The sequence below is a fragment of the Canis lupus genome, chromosome 13, assembly GCF_011100685.1.
Source record: "Canis lupus familiaris isolate Mischka breed German Shepherd chromosome 13, alternate assembly UU_Cfam_GSD_1.0, whole genome shotgun sequence".
Taxonomy (NCBI): domain Eukaryota; kingdom Metazoa; phylum Chordata; class Mammalia; order Carnivora; family Canidae; genus Canis; species Canis lupus.
The window spans coordinates 11,085,387-11,097,951 of NC_049234.1; the positions used below are offsets into that span (position 1 = coordinate 11,085,387).

At 40.3% G+C, this 12,565-nt stretch overlaps 2 pseudogenes; one reads left to right on the forward strand and one right to left on the reverse strand.

Annotated features, from left to right (window-relative positions):
• Positions 1–1,933: 1,933 nt before the first annotated feature.
• LOC482010 lies at positions 1,934–6,316 on the forward strand (annotated as a pseudogene).
• Positions 6,317–6,490: 174 nt separating this feature from the next.
• LOC100686405 lies at positions 6,491–12,204 on the reverse strand (annotated as a pseudogene).
• Positions 12,205–12,565: the final 361 nt, after the last annotated feature.

The following is a 12,565-nucleotide window of genomic DNA, read 5'->3' on the forward strand; positions in this document are numbered from 1 at the left end:
AGTGTATTTGTATTTTTGATGTAAGTACCCAGTAGTGTGATTACTGGATCATAGGATAGTTCTGTTTTTAACTTTTTGAGGAACCGCTGTATTGTTTTCCATAGTGGCTGCACCAGTTTGCACTCCAACCAGGAGTACATGGGGGTTCCTGTTTCTCCACATCCTCACCAACACTTGTTTCTTGTGTTTTTTATTTAGTCATTCTGACAGATGTGAAGTGATATGTCATTGTAGTCTTGTTTTGTATTTGTCTGATGATGAGTGATGTTGAACATCTTTCAATGCATCTGTTGGTAATTTATATATCTTCTAAAAGCTATATTTTAATTTAACCTATTTATTTATCATGTTTAAAATCCAATATCCTTTTTTCTTTCTTATGACATATTATTCACGAACTTTTTTCTTATGATATGTTATATAAGGTCAATTGATCTGAACATGCAAAATGAAGTTCTTTTTTTTAAAGATTTTATTTATCTATTCATGAGAGACAGAGAGAGAGAGGCAGAGACATAGGCAGAGGGAGAAGCAAGCTTCCTGCAGGGAGCCCAATGTGGGACTCAGTCCTGAGACCCCAGGATCATGCCCTGAGCCAAAGATAGATGCTCAACTGCTGAGCCACCCAGGCATCCTGCAAAATAAAGTTCTTGAGGATAAGTTGTAACACCAAAAGAAATTATTATACCACTTTTGATAATACATAATTTGGTAAAAATGAATCAATGGCCATAATGGACAAGCAAAATTTAGATTACTTAGCTCTATTTCTAGTTTCCTGTATATTAACTGAAATTTATGATTCAGGAACTTATAATAAGAATATGTGATTTTTATTTATCTGCCTTCTGAATGCACTTGAATTGTACACTAATCTATCATTACTCTGTATCATGGTGATACATTGAGAACTATTTCAGATACATTTTGGTTCACATAATTAATGATAGTTAATTTTATGTGCCAAATTGAAGGGATGCCCAGATATTTGGTCAAACATAATTCTTAATGTTTCTCTGAGGGTGTTTTTAGAGAGATTAACAGTTAGATTGGTGGACTGAGTAGAGTAAATTGCCTTCCTTTATATGGGTGGGACACACCAAATCAGTTCAAGGCTGGAATAGTACAAAAAGGTTAATCCTTCCTCGAATAAGAGATAATTCTTGCTTGATTGCCTTTGAACTGAAACATTGCCTTCTTCTTCACTCTGCTTTTGGACTCAAATTGAAACATTAGTTCTTCTTGAGTCTGGAATCTGACAACATTCAGATTAGAACTAAATTATCAGCATTCCTAGGCCTCCAGTTTGCTAACTCACACTGTCCTAAACTTGGGGAATGCCCACCTCCATAATTCTATGAACTAATTCTCTTTCTCTGGAGAACATTGACATATAAATATGAGAACCATCCTAAAGAATCAACACAAGTCTTTTAGAAATGTTTATTTATCATAAATATAAAAGCAATATACAAATAGTTGAAATTTAATGACAAACTATATCCATACTCTAAGAAAAATAAGACGTAACAAGGAGAGTGCAACAGCATGGGGCTTATCTTAGAGAGAATAAGATAGAAATGTTCACTTCTCAGAAAAATTAAATCTATATGATCAGAAATCCATATGTGTGCTTCATAGATTATTCTTATTTTTCACAATCATCTATTTATTATTCATGTCAAAAACTTATGAATTTCTGTACTGGTTTCTGTTAAGTGGTGAATGATTACCACACACACACAAAATCAGAGATATATGTTGGGTATTTATTTTTTGTTCATGGGTCTAGGCAGTTCTACCACATTCTGCTCCATGTGTGGCTACCAGAAGCATATTCTTTTAGAGGGTCTTACAAAAAGTCCTAGGCTCCTCCCCATTTTGACAGACAGCTGCATGTTCTGTGCAGTGCCAGCCAAGTCCCCGAGACCCGATGGTGAAGGTCAGAGTGAACAGATTTGGCCATACTGGGCGCCTGGTCACCTGGGTTGCTTTTAACTCTGGCAAAGTGGATATTGTCGCCAGCAATGAGCCCTTCATTGACCTCTGCTACATGGTGTACATGTTCCAGTATGATTCTACCCACAGCAAATTCCACAGCACGGTCAAGGCTGAGAATGGGAAACTTGTCATCAATGGGAAGTCCATCTCCATCTTCCAGGAGTGAGATCCCACCAACATCAAATGGGGTGATGCTGGTGCTGAGTATGTTGTAGAGTCCACTGGGGTCTTTAACACCATGGAGAAGGCTGGGGCTCACTTGAAGGTGGGGCCAAGAGGGCCATCATCTCTTGTCCTTTTGCTGATGCCTCCATGTTTGTGATGGGTGTGAACCACAAGAAGTATGACAACTCTCTCAAGATTGTCAGCAATGCCCCCTGCACCACCAACTGCTTAGCTCCTCTAGCCAAAGTCATCCATAACCACTTTGGCATCGTGGAGGGCCTCATGACCACCGTCCATGCCATCACTGCCACCCAGAAGACCGCAGATGGCCCCTCTGGGAAGCTGTTGCCTGATGGCCAAGGGGATGCCCAGAATATCATTCTTGCTTCCACTGGTGCCACCAAGGCTGTGGACAAGGTCATCCCTGAGCTGAATGGGAAGCTTACTGGCATGGCCTTCCGTGTCCCCACCCCCAACATGTCAGTTGTGGATCTGACCTGCCGCCTGAAGAAAACTGCCAAATATGACAACATCAAGAAGGTGGTGAAGAAGGGATTGGAGGGCCCCCTCAAGAGCATCCTGGGCTACACTGAGGACCAGGTTGTCTCCTGCGACTTCAACAGTGACATCCACTCTTCCACCTTTGTCGCCAGGGCTGGCATTGCCCTCAATGACCACTTTGTCAAGCTCATTTCCTGGTATGATAATGAATTCAGCTACAGAAACCAGGTGGGGGACCTCATGGTCCACATGGCCTCCAAGGAGTAAAAGCCTCCTGGACCACCAGTCCCAGCAAGAACAAGAGGAAGAGAGAGGCCCTCAGTTGCTGGGAAGTCCCTGCCCCAACTTAATCCCCCAACACACTGAGAATCTCCTGACCTCCAATTTACATCCCAGACCTGGAGGAAGGGGAGGGGCTTGGGGAGCCCTACCTTGTCATGTACCATCAATAAAGTATACTGTACCCAGCCAAAAAAAGAAAAAGAAAAATTTTTAAAAGAAGATGTGGTCTATATATACAATGGAATATTATAGACATTAAAAAGGACAAATACCCACAATTTGCTTTGACATGGATGGAACTGGAGGGTATTATGCTGAGTGAATTAAGTCAATCAGAGAAGGACAATCATCAGATGGTTTCACTTATATGCGGAATACAAGAAATAGTGAAAGGGATTATAAGGGAAAGGAGGGAAAATGAGTGGAAAAAATTAGAGAGGGTGCCAAAACATGAGACTCCTAACTCTGGGAAATGAACAAAGGGTAGTGGAAGGGGAGGCGGGCAGGGGGACGGGTTAACTGGGTGATGGGCACTGAGGAGGGGCACTTGATGGGATGAACACTGGGTGTTATACTATATTTTGGCAAATCAAACTTCAATAAAAAAAAAAAAAAAGAAAAAGAAAAAGTCCTAAAGATAGTATATGTTTGTTTTTTCCTTTGACTTATATATGAAGCCTAAAATTAAAATCACATGCTGCTTTGACATCTGGTAATATGGGGAGGGTCTCAAATATTAAAACCATAAGTTTTCCACTCCATCTGCAACCATATATAAGGTTACTTAGCTAAACAAACTTCCTTTTCTCAGAGACCAGGTACAGTGTCTGCTTTTCCCTTTGTAGCAGGTTTCAGTTTCCTAGCAGTTCACAGAATTATACAAATAAGCCAATCACATCTTCCCAAGGAACCAGGGGCACTTCTCTCTCTTGATACTACAAAGCCTGCTTCCCACAGCCCTGGCTATTCACTCTATTCTCATTTGCAACTACCATGTGGCCCTACATGTCATGGAGTATTTCTTCACTAGACGGTGAATATATGTGACTAATAAACTGCTGTCAATTCCATCTGTCCAGACTCGAGTGTCATGTACTTGGTCATCTTTATAGCGTTAGGGCAGGAATCCATTCCCTACCAATGGAGTAAATATGAGGAGATTAAAATATATCATATCATATTCAGGTTTATAAAAGCATGAAGTTAAATGTTGTATATTATGTATTCAGGTATTTTTCCAGGTTTTTTTTCCTTTTTTTCCTGACGGTGAGTTCAATACAATCACACATAATAAGCAAGATTAACACATGAACCAAGTAGCACAGAGAAACACATCTATAGGTGAATAATGTTAGTTACTGCATTTAAAAAATAATGTTATACCTCAACATGGCTTCTTAAATTATCCCACCTGCCCTAGTTTTCTTCTCAAATTAATGAGTATATGCTTTTCCTATGATAAATCCTTAAAAACTAATGATGTACTATATGTTGGCTAATTGAATTTAATTTTTTAAAAAGTTAATGGTATTCTTGATGTATGCTGAAAAAATGGCTGCAAGACAATTTACCTAAGAATGGGGTTTTTACTAACTTAACCATAGTTTTGGAAAGAGTGAAAATCAGTTGCCGTCTGGAAAGCAATCTTGTTTTACTATGTTATTTTTGTCATTAAAAATGATTTAAAAAACTTACTTGAATTGTAAACTAGATAGTGAATAAACTTGAGGCTCTGCTGTATGTATTATTTTTTTTAGGCAGTAACTTAAATAGAACTTATTACGTTAGAATTATCTAGACTTGTTATAAATAGTAGCACACATATATGAGTTATCATTTCTAGGGACACCACTTTGGTCCAGAGCACCATAATCTCTTTCTTGCATTATTTCGGTAACCTCTTAACTGATCTCTCTATAGCTCCTCAATGCACCTTTTTCTCTTGAAATGCAAATAACATTATATGACACCCTTCTGCCCCAAATTCTTCACTAGCTTCCTATCTCAGAGAGGAAGCCAGGTGCCTGTGTATGTGGTCTCCAAAGCTGACTGCATTGAAGTCATCTAGGCTACTTTTTAAATTGTCTGTGACTGGACCTTACCCCAGATCAACTAAATTGGAATTTCTAAAGTTAGTGACATGCAAGAGTATTTCTTAAAAGCCCCCCAGTGATCTTGATGGGCATCTGGGTTGAGAACCACTGACAATTGTTATCTAGCACCTTTTTTTTTTTTAAGGTTTTTATTTATTTATTCATGAGAAACAGTGAGAGAGAGAGAGAGAAAGAGAGAGAGAGAGAGAGAGGCAGAGACACAGGCAGAGGGAGAAGCAGGCTCCATGCAGGGAGCCCAACACCAGACTCTATCTCGGGCCTCCAGGATCACGCTCTGGGCCGAAGGCTGCACTACACTGCTGAGCAACCTGGGCTGCCCCAGCTCCTCCTTTTTTCTGACTTTATCTACCACATTTTCTTGCTTATTCCACTCCAACCATTATGGCCTTCTGGACAGTTCTCAAACTATTACTGCTATAAGACCCCCCCACCCCCAACACACACACACACACATTTCCTTGAGATAAATACTTTAAATGGTTCTAGTCTGGCCTTCCTATGGCTGCACTGTTCCTCTTAAATGGGAATCTGTGGATTCAGGGAATGTACCAACACATATATCCATTTTAGATCATGCTATGGATCCTGGAATCCCGCAGTTACCTACTGAAAAGGACCTAATTCCAGTCCCAGGGCCTTCACAGTCCTCTTTTTTGGATCATTCTCACAAGGGTAGTCCATGCCACAGGTGTAATCACTCAAAACAATTCTCTGGAAGACCATTCTGTCTGGATTCACTAACAATTGATGGTCTATGGCAATAAGGCTGTGTATTCCATTGCTATTCTATTTTAAAAGCAGCACAGATGCAGGAGGAAAAGTGATTGGGCCATATATTGTCACCACCAAGGCCACATCAGCAGACAGGAAACCTCTGAAATTTATGTTTATCTGCCACGTGTGCTGAAAGAATAAGGTGGGAGGGTGCCCCAGATGTATTCAGACAACTGTCTCAAGAGTAGAAGCAGAGTTAGGATGGGGAAAAAAAAAAAAAAGCAAAGCCCTGTCCTTCATTGGCAAACACATACATATGGCCAAGAAGAAAATTCAGACTAGGCATATAACCACATATGTCCTTAAATTGTAAAGGCCAGCCAACTAGGCTCTTTCCCTTTCTTTCATTTCACTAATTCTTACTTCCCTCCATAGCAACAGTATGTAACCCAGCTGGTATGGGAGAGGATGGAACTGCTTATCGAACTGGTGCAGGGGTTGCTCTGCTGTCTCAGCGTTTTCAGTTTCTCCGGAAGTAAAGCATCTTAGTATCTTAGTACTGTGCTCAGTGGTGGAAATGTAGACTTAACCTCCTTAACTTGGGTGAAGTGGGCTAAATGGCCAGCTCTTTATCAATCTGTTTCTGTTTAATTTGCACAGAACAGATGGGAGGGATTCAGTGTCCGCAGACACTCAGAAATTTTGTTTTCTGGTTAATTCAACTTCTTATTTTCCCCTCTCAAAAAGCTTTCAAAATCGTAATGGAAAGTAGATGTTTCAGTAAGATAATAGTTTGCTATTTGCTCCATGTCCTCTTCGAGCACTGCTGAAGAAATCTCACTTTTCACCCACAGTACTGGTTCTGGTACATCGGGATCATAAATCCATTTGGGGAAAACTGGTTTATAGAGGTTCATCAGTACTGTGTCCTGGGATTTTAGCTTCCCATCAAAACTGCACTTCAGGTGCCATGAGTACTTAAAGGCTCCTTGATATATCCCCTGTGGCCCCACTTTGTTTTCAGTTCCACTGGTTTTAATCATAACACATTTCTCTGTTTAAGAACATGTAATGCACTACTGCTATCTTAGCAAACATTTTGAAAGGATGACCACTCAAAATAACTCTCTTGATGACCATTCTGTCTGGATTCACTGACCATAGAAGCCTATGGTGATGAAGCTGGGTCTCCCATTGCTATTCTATTGGAAAAGCAGCACAGATGCGGGAGAAAAAGTGATTGGGCCATATAATGTCACCACCAAGGCCCTGTCAGTGGATAAGAAGTCTCTAAAATTGGTGTTTATCTGCCACAGTGTGCTGAGATAATAAAGGTGAGGCTTGGAAGTGCCTGAACCCACAATGGAAGATCAGCTACTCTAGCTTCCATTGGCTTAGTGTTGCCAGAGTTCCAGCCCACTACCATATTCAATATTGACATCTTCTGCTCATCAGGTGGTAATGAAAATGGAATCAACAGTTCTCTTTGCTTGAAGTACTCAACCACTGACACAGGAACTTCAGACATGAAGTATGACATATCAACCAACCATAGTTCCTTCAACTTTTTCCCCCTTAGTTTCTTTAAAAATGCATTTCCTAATATTACTAAAGCTCTGAAAATGAAAGATGAGAGCTTAATCTTGAGGAAGGTTTTTCTCAGGACCCTCTGAAGATGACAGACTCTCCTATAGTCCATTTCACATTCTTCCTCCATTCCTCTTCACTATCTTTATTCTGAGATGCTTCCTCAATAAAATTCTCATGTTCCATATCATCATATTCATCTTCCCCACCACTTAGACCATCCTCATCCAAAATCTATTCAGGTTGCTAATTTGATATCCCTTTGGGAATCGTCTTTACCACCTTGGAATTTTCCTTCAAGAAGTAATTTTGCCTTGCTTAGCTACCCCTCCGTGGGCCAAGTTTTCTCCTCTTCCATCAAATCTGGGATAACTTCTGTTTACAAAGATTCTTGTCTACCAGGGTCTGACTTTGTTAGGACCTTAAGGTCTTCCTCCATACCAGCTATAGTATCCTAGTGCAAATCTCCATTGCCACTGCTAGGGCCTTTTGGAATTTGACCACTCTAGGATTTAAAGGGAAATGGTCCATAGGGGCATCTATCTGTTTCATCTGGAAATAATCTTGTCCAGTAATATGCAGCAAGTTAGTCACACTCAGAGTCTGCTCATGAATAGAGCCTGAGATTTTTCAAGGTGCTCACCAAGTTTTTCTTTTCACTGGGCACAAAATCAGCAGCATGTGCAAACAGGTTAGGCTTGTCAATCTGGAAAGGAAAGATGCCATTGCTTTTGGTTATCCAGCTGCCTGAGTAGCATCTTTACCTCCTGTTGAGTGTCCAATAGAAGTTTGTCACCAGGAAAGTGCTTCTCTGTTGCTTTACTTAGCTTCTTTCTGACATCTATTTGTTTCTTCAGTGGGAGGCCAAAAATCCCCTGGAGAGCTTGTGTATAGGTGGGAAGACCTTGAACAAAGAGGCAGGAAAGGCAGTAATTCCCAGTGCTGCCCCAGCCTTCTAGTGGATCGAGGAGGAAAAGGATGGTATGTACCACTTTAGCCATGTCTAACATAGTGTGCAGATCCCCTGACCTCGTAAATGTGAAAAATCACTGATGTTTTAAGGAGTGCCTAACAGCAAAGAGCTAGTGGTGTTTTCCCATTCATTCAAGTGTACTGTTCCAGTGTCCTTATCTTGAAACAACTAACGTCATCTGTCAGGGAAATCCTGTTGTGCAGGGGCACCACCAATACCTGATGAGGAGGGCCATCCTTGATGCCCAGGTGTTTCTTCTCTGCCAGAATCATCTTCTTCCACTTTCAGAGGTGGCTGGCATGACACCTCTGGTCTACTCTGTTGAGCTCTTTTCTTACATTCTTGCTTAGGATTTTCAGTGCTAGACAGCCTTTCCCATCCCAATGTGCAGATTCTAGATTCTAGTGCTGCCTGCCTTTATGAGATTTATTCTGCTACTTTAATGGCCTGGACAATGGGGCACCATGCTGCCACTCAGGTGTAGCCAGTCAGCCTGTATCAAGCTCTTTTAATCAAAGAAACAAAGCCAGTAAGAAATCTTATGGGATTGTGCGTATTGATGAAGTCTGCATAAGAGTAGCCCATGCATCTGCTGCTATTTCTAAAGTCTCAAAATGTCCCACAGTTTGGGAAAAAAAATGGATGACATGAAGTGAAGGAAGAGTAATGGCAAATTGGAATATGCAAAAGTGAGCTGGAAACCTGAGGTTAAACTCCCAATGTTGATGATTTAGACAACCAGTAAAATTGCTGATGCACTTGAACATGACACTTTTCAAAAACTGCTTCCAGGGCAGCGTTTTAGTGCTGCCTACAGCCTGGGGAGTGATCCTTGAGACTCGGGATCGAGTCCCACATCGGGCTCCCTGTCTCTGCCTCTCTCTTGTTCTCTCTGAATGAATAAATAAATAAATCTTAAAAAAAAAAAAAAAAAAAAAAACTGCTTCCAGGATTTGGAGAAGCTGAAAGGAGATATCTGATAGGAAGTAAAGCACCTGCAACTTGGCTGCTTTGCCAGATCTACAAGGCACGTCAACACAATCTTGACGTACCTTGTACGTAGCAGCACTTAACCTCACTTGCTAAGCATTAACATGCTGTTGTTTCACTTTGCCTTCTGAATCTTCTGCAAATTTCTCCAGGTTAGGCCAACCTTATCCCAGAACTATGAAGGAACAGGAATTCAGAAGGGAGACAGTTCTACCTAAGCTAAATCAACATAATTTAAAGCTCCCATAATCAATTCCTTGTCATTTTGGCCAATATATACACTATTTTATTTTATTTTATTTTATTTTATTTATTTTATTTAATTTATTTTTTTCAATATATACACTATTTTAAACTATACTATTTGCTTCAACGTGGATGGAACTGGAGGGTATTATGCTGAGTGAAGTAAGTCAATCAGAGAAGGACAAACATTATATGGTCTCATTCATTTGGGGAATATAAAAAATAGTGAAAGGGTATAAAGGGGAAAGGAGAGAAAATGGTGGGAAATATCAGTGAGGGTGACAGAACATGAGAGACACCTAACTCTGGGAAACGAACAAGGTGTGGTGGAAAGGGAGATGGGCAGGGGGTTGGGGGGACTGGGTGACAGGCACTGAGGGGGGCACTTGACAGGATGTCCACTGGGTGTTATGCTATATGTTGGCAATTCAAATTCCAATAAAAAAATATATACAAAAAAAAAAGCGTGTCACACCAAAAAGGTACCTCAGAAAGCAATTAAATACTTAAGATCATTAGATAAATAAATAAACTATACAAAATTTCCAAACAAAGGTAATAACAAAGTGATGCTTCATCTTTAATGATGCAACTATCTCTCATAACAAGAAAAAAAACATGCTAATCTTTCCCCAAAGAGGATAAAAATTATTTTAACCATCTTGGTGTAAAATTCCTCTCCTAGCTGAACCACATTCCTCTTGATTTCTTATAACTCAAATTTTGAGGTAGGAGGCCAGCATCAATGAACATTTCTTGTGTTTGACAAGAGGGGGGTGGGAAAGAAAAAGAAGTAAATATTTGATACATGATCAAATATGCTTATACTGATATAAGGAAAAATACAAATAACTATTGTAGTCCTTGTTTCTAATTATTCATGTGGCCATAGCCAGTTTTTATAATTATCTTCTTTTCCTAACCATTCATGACTGCCCTCAGTTATTACATTGGCTGGATGTGTTTTCCTGTTTGATGGGGAAACCATACCTTCATTCCTGAAGGTTCTGGGCCATTAGTCACACAGAATTAGGGTTGTTATAGTTTCAAATTACCTTTAAGTACAGGACATAGAAGTACCAAAAGGCACTCCAAGGTATTGCCTACATTCCAAACATAATCTTCTTTTTACTATTATAAAGTAGAAACCTAATTTCCTTAGAGTACAGTAGCTCTTAACCTAAATATCTCACCTGGGAGAGTAAGATTCTTTAATTTTTTATTCACTATCATTAGGAACCTAAAGTGGTCTGGTGGCAAATTCAAATTGCAATGTATTGGAAACCATTGTTGAGTTCTCTGGTGAAAGGATTCTCCCATGGGAGCTAATAAGTCTGTGTTGCAGAGCCCAAAGTTTTGTGTACTTCAGGACAGAGGGTAAAAATTTCACTGGTGTATCACAAGGGATAATAAGAATAACTCTCACGTCCAACTTTGGTAAAAGAGTTGTACTGACAAGTCCAAATGATGTATTTGTTGCTTACTAACTCCAAAACTCTCAATAAACATCATGCTTCTCTCACAGTAGTAGGAGGGGTCAGATGCAGCAACTTATGTTTATGAGTTACCCCAGAATACTAACACTAAACTAATAATACTAATACTAATACTAATACTAATAACACTAGAAAGCAAGACCAAACAAGCACCACGTCTTTTATTTATTTATTTTTGTTTAGTTTAATTTGTGGTTAAATGAAATAGTGATGCTGTCAGAATACACAGCTAGACCACAAAGGAAAAAAGACACAGGTGGAATCTGGATGAATCCCTATTGCAGGCCATTGAAGCCTGAGAAGTTCTCCCCCATCCAGCAAGCAAGCAGAACAAAGGCAGAAATGAGAACAAGAGAGGTTAATGTCAGTAATGGACAAGAGCCCCAGGGAAGGCTTTGCCATTACTTGTATTCACTCAGGTTTCCTGACAAAATCCGGGGTAGGTGCTTGAGGCAAGGATCACAAGGCAATCATTAACATATACTAAGTTTAGCTAACAATAGGTGGCGGGCATTCATCTCCTGGTGATTGCAATCTGTGACAACAAAGCTAGTGAGACAAGCATTCTAGTCAGAGGTTAGGTTTTAAGTGTCTCTGTTGTGTTCCTGGCTAATCTTGGGCACTTTTGCCCTGGAGGGTGGCTTTCCACCTGAGAGACAGCTTTCTGCCTTATGTTCTTCTAACCCACTTTGTGTAATTGCAAGGCCTTCTTACAGCTATCTCCCATAAATTCCTGTGTGGGCTTCCTTATGCTCTTTTCTGCCTATGAGGGGTCATGCAGAGTGAACTCTTCTCCCATCAACAACACCGCAACAACATATGTGAAATATTGTCTACTATAAACACCCATTAGAGACTCAGCACTCAAACTTTTATTGGGGACTAATCACATAAGCACTCTCTTTTTAGCATATAGCAAAATTCCAGACTCCCAGAAGGAAAGTAGGTGTTTAGGATTAAACTCCATTGCTTGCTCAAGTAATCTAGGCACCATGAGCTGCCCTAATCAATTAGTTGTTGACTGGAAATACTCCCAAAACCAAGTTACCAGATGCCAGCCAAGGACCTACCTTATGAGCAAGGCTTTTTCTAAGAACAGCAGTCTCAAGTATGCCAAAGAAACTCTTTTCTGCATAGTACCCATCTGCTGTGCTCAACTGACATTGATACCAGAATATTCCCAGGGCAGATGACCCTTCAGGACGGGATTCCAGGATTCCACTGCCATCTCTCTGATATTTGTGGACAAGCACCATGTCTTTTATAACTTTAACTCAATTCTTTTTTTTTTTTTAATTTTTATTTATTTATGATAGTAACAGAGAGAGAGAGAGAGAGAGGCAGAGACATAGGCAGAGGGAGAAGCAGGCTCCATGCACTGGGAGCCCGACGTGGGATTCGATCCCAGGTCTCCAGGATCACGCCCTGGGGCCAAAGGCCTGCACCAAACTGCTGCGCCACCCAGGGATCCCAACTTTAACTCAATTCTTGACGCC